The sequence below is a fragment of the Eulemur rufifrons genome, chromosome 24 (assembly GCF_041146395.1).
Source record: "Eulemur rufifrons isolate Redbay chromosome 24, OSU_ERuf_1, whole genome shotgun sequence".
NCBI lineage: Eukaryota > Metazoa > Chordata > Mammalia > Primates > Lemuridae > Eulemur > Eulemur rufifrons.
The window spans coordinates 28,479,724-28,485,064 of record NC_091006.1 but is presented as its reverse complement, the minus strand read 5'-3'; positions in this window follow the sequence as shown (position 1 = coordinate 28,485,064).

The window sequence follows — 5,341 nt, the reverse complement described above, 5'->3', positions numbered from 1 at the left end:
GCATCTGGTCATTCTTCAGCCGTGAGTGCACCAAGAACTGACATTTCAGACCCCAAAACCCAACAAATTGCCAAGAATAGAGTGCATGTTAATAGAGAATATAAAGCTGGTTGGTGTCAAAACCAGTGTTCTGCAAACATTCTTGATTACTTACTTCCTCCCTACAAAATCTTTACACACCCTCTGATGTATAAACTTATTTCTAAAGCATAAGTTTGAATACTGCCAACCTACCAATTAAACAGCAGTGAAGCACAATTTATTTCATGGTTTCTAGATTGACACAAAGAAATAAATGTATTATCTTCTTTTTCCACCTAATTGCATCATTTATGACAACTCCTTCAAGGCGCACAATATCTCTTTTTAAAAAAAAATTTACTTTAGGCAATTTATAGCTTGCTATCTAGTTGAGACTTACTGAAATAGCCTGCTTACTTTCACCCCTTATTTCTTGCTCTCCCCCAGCCCCCACTATCCATCCTTCACACAGCTGCCACAGTGATATTTTTAAAACATTAGTCAGATTTTGTCCTTCTCTTTAGATTCCTCTAAAGTCTTTCAACTTGGAAGTTGAGTTTCCCAGATGCAAATGTGAGCTGAGGTTTGGTATGCAACTGATTTCATAAGGAATTATTCCCAGGGAAACTGACAAGGAGCTGGGGGAGAGGTGGACTGAGAAAGCAGGACAGAGAAAGGGAGAAATCCAAGCAAGGGTTGTGATCACAGATCAAGTCCCACAGAGCGTAGCTTCAGCCCAAATCCACAGAGGAACTCTGGAGAGAAGATTAAGCCTCAGTGCTTTCCCAAGCAGAAGCTGAACCTATTAATTATCTAATTATTGAGTGGAGGATTATGGACATGAGTTTTCAGGTATTTCTCTGCAGTGTAGACAAGGCAGCTTCGACAGCTTGAGAACATTCCTCCAAAAAAGATTCATGGAAGAAATGCACACAAAAGCTGAAATACGCACAAAAATGGTCATTCAGATCTCAAGGAATTTGGGGACCAATGTTATCTGTTACATAACTCTACTTTGAAAGAAATCCAAACTACTTACCATGGCTTTGTATGGTTTAACCCTGACTAATTCTGCAAATTCATCTCTCACACTTCACCTCTCAGCATACCCAAACTAACCTACATTGTCTTGCTTCATGCAACAAAGTTTGAACCTCATGGCCTTACTTTCTTTGCCTGACTTCTCTTCCCACCCATTGTCATATTAAAATGACTCTTTAAATGTCATCATCCATTGTATGATTTTACATGAGTTAAAATGTTTCCTTTTCACAGAGTCCTTCCCTCATCATCTGTTCCAAAGAAGCTTTTGTACTCCACAAACTCTTGGACATGTGAATTTGTTCTATTTTCTTTATGTCACTTATTGTCAAATGAAATGACTCTATTTATTGTTTTATTGTCGCTATCTCTTCTCCTTGCAATGTAAGCTTCATGTCAATCTTGTTCCCGCTTTTGTTCCTACCACAGAGCAGTGTCTGATACATGGTAGGTAATCAATCATTATTTAATAAGCAAAAAAGGGCCATACCTAACCTATTTATATTCTATAGTCTACTACACCTTTTTACCTCCTTGGATTCCTATCTACTATTATTAATAGGGTTCCTCCTAAGAAATGGAGTACATCACATTGGGAATAAAATACAGAAGGAACTTAAGAAGGAACTTCCTCGGCATATAATGAAGCAGCTGTATAAGCTATTAGAGTGCACTTCCATGTTGTTCAAATTTCCTGTTTGTGAATCTCAATTGATGAATCTTTGATCTCACTGACATCTCTTGCCTTGAAATTCACAGCTTTGGCAAATACGAAAAATTGTTTCTTTTCATATATACTGTATTCTAGAAGTCATCAATATGCCTGAACGTCATGAACAGAATACAGCCTGAGATCTCTGATTTATAATATGGCATGTGTGAGTACCAAAATTTAATTCACAATACCTCAGATATAGAGAGAGAAACATGCCTAATTTAGTTTGCCTATAATCAATGATTGTTATTCCCCATGTTTCCATTCATGGGTTAGAGGAAAAACTTTACTTTGGATATTTGTGTTTAAAACTTAATTCAATTCAATAATTTGTTAAATAAAGTTTATAGGAGGCCAAGAAAACTTGTAGAGGATCTTAAAGAAGACCAGAAAGACCACTGCAAAACACTATAAGAAACACTGAGTTAATTCTAAGGTGATTCCTTTACTAGTGGTGGGGGTCCTGGTATCACTTGTGCCCTGGGCACACCTGGCTGAAAGTTATATTAACTTAGGATCCAATATAGAATAAAAGGTAGGGAAAACTTTAAGTAGGGCCATTGCTACCCCAAGGGCAAAATTGTGCAAATTAAAAACAAGTTGCTCCCTGCTTTCAATAGACACAGTGCCATATAAGGACACACAAGTCCATAACAGGGAAGCAGGATGCACGCTGGACATCTCATTTTTGTAGTTTACCAAAAGCAATTGTGGTAGCTCATATATTAACCATACCACAAAAAACAAAGGAAAAACTATAGTAAATGGAGCTCAGGCGTGAGGTAGATGTTAGTTTGATGGAAAAATAGCCAGCAGGTGGGATTATCCAACTCAGGGTAAGAAAGAAGAACGAGATTTTTTTGAATAGTAGATATATTTGGCAGGCCTATATTTCTCATTAAGGGAGATCCCCTAGAAAAAAATCTAAAAAGTATGTTGAAAACAAAACATAAAACAAGCAATTACAGTGCAGAGTAAGCAAAAATAGTACAACAAGCCAGGCACTCAATTCCAGCAAATAATAGCCCTGCATGTGTGAAGTAATAAAAAAAAAAATCAAACTAAGAAGTAGGTTAAAATATAAAGAAGAATCACTGGATCCTTCCTAAAGAAGCAGGAACGTGGTTTTCAACACTGCATGTACTCACATACTTAGGGTACTTTAAAAAATAATTAAAGATCCTGTTCTAGCTCAGATCTATTGAATTTAAAACTCTGGGGGGTGAGATTATTTTTAAAGAACTCCCCTAGTGAACACGACATGAGAGGCAGATTCTACTACTACATAATGATATGAACTGGAATGTTCCACAAAGTCCAACTCAACCAGAGCTAGGAAAATGCAGTGTCTTGAGACAAGCATGATAAAGGTATTGTTCATCACTAGTCCCCCAGCAAGATGACTTTGGGCAGATTAAGAGTTCCTTCAATTTAGCAATCTTCTGGAAGTAATTCTACAGCAGGAACAATTATGGCGACTAGGGACAAAGTTTCCCTAGGAGGCAAGTTTCACAGGCATGAGCAATTCCATATCAAGAGGCAATAACAGCAGCCAATGGTCAGAGGACAGAAAGTGCCTGCTCACGAGACAATGGAAAAGCTGCATCACCAGGCAGAGCTCACATTCAACGCTACACTAGCAAGACAGAGACATAGGGATTTGGGTAAAAAGAAAATTAGGCATTTTAAATTATTCTGGATCAAGATTTGGGGGCTCCAGCTGCCAACATTACATTTTTCTAACCATTACCAGAAGGCAGGAATGAAGCAAGTGTCACTCTCTGAGACAAGACCAAGTAGAAATGATTTTATGCATTAAAAAATTAACCACTCTATTCCTGAAAATGGGCAACAAAAACAAGAACATCCAAAGCTCCTGTTTTTCCTATTGATGATGCCACCACTATTTCCATCTTGAAGCATTGCCTAAGAAATAAACCAGTAGGATGGCTTTCCTTTCACTTAGCCTTCCTTGCCCCTTTTCTGCTTCTCGAAACTTTGTGAATACCTGTCATAAATCTTAAACTGCTGAAGGCCAGGATTCCATCCTTCCTACTCCTAAGAACCCAATCTTCTCCTCTCCCCAGCAACTGAACCAATGCATCCATTGGTGGCCCAGCAGATCCCAATTATCTTGCATTTGTCTTCCTTCACTAGGCTTTAGTTTTCTTCTCTTATTTGAAAATGTAGTAAAAGCCCTACCACAATGTGATATGTTGGATCTGAAAATTCAATCTTGTAAAATGCTGGGTCACGTCGTCGTGATGTTAATAAAATGACTTGGGTAACCTGGGTCAGGGAATCTGACAGCCTTTGAGCTCCAAATCCGAGGCCTGCCTGCAATTTGGTGCCACCTGGTGGCAGTTGTTCCCTCCAGTTTAAATAATAAATGGGGATGATTCTGGGTCCTGTGAGAGGCTGGAATTTCTAGGACAGAAGCAGGGGGTACAGGAATCTGCCTAGGAATGGACTCATTTTGTTGGTCCAATCTGGAGGGACTGGGCTAGGAGAATAATGCGGATATGAGGACCCGCTTTCTCAAGATTTAGCTGTCTGTTATTTCCCTACTTGGTCATGTCTTCCTTCTGGAAAAATAACACTGCTTCATCTTGAGAAAAAGGTTGGTCAGATTGGTCATAGGATGGAATCTAATCATTAATTCCACTACATCCAAACTTGGATTAACTCTGGCTGAACTATCACAGGGTTTTGATGTATTATTTTTCTGGTTTGTGCTTTTTTTCTAATTTTGACTTTTAGCCTTCCTTACAAGAAGTTTCTATTAGACAATCACAGCAGTCTCTCAATCTGTTTGTCGGTCTTCAGGATTCAGCTAAAATATATTATCCTTTTCTAAGTACTTCCCAATCTCCTTCCCCTCACTTCCTAGCGTGTCCTTCCTCCATGCTTCTTTACCATCCTGAATAAACACGTATGTAGGGCGTATCACCCTCTCATAATTTATTGCTTATTTATCTGTCCTCTTGATCTTGAGCTGCTTTAGGATGATCAGTAATCATTTTATTCCCAGACCTGACCATAGTGCCTACACTATTGTAGAATATTATCTCATTACTTTGTATATTTCTCCCCTTTTATACATCCATAACATTACAGATCATTTCTTTATTGGCTCTGTGTTTCTTTAAAGAATATTCTTTTACTCAGTAACAGAATCACAGCTTATTTGAGCATACACTGAAGAATCTTTGTCTAAAACTTTAACATTTATTCTGCTGATTTAATATACAAGCTGAGTTTTAACTTCAGGATATTCATTTTAGCACTACGCCTGTCAATATAAAGTTACCTTACCCTTTGACTTTTCTTTTTCCTCCTTTCTTTTTTAACCAATGTCACATAGCTATCAATCTGCAATTATTTTTGTGTACCTACTATGAGCAAGACAAGGTACTGGCAATGTGAAGGTTAAAAAATAAATATTATAAGAACTTTTCTTCTTCCTCTTGGACCTAAAATATAGTTAGAGAAATGATGTTGAGAATGTTGAGAATGACGATGATAAAAAAAAAAAAACACTACCATCTTTTAAAAAGAGACTAT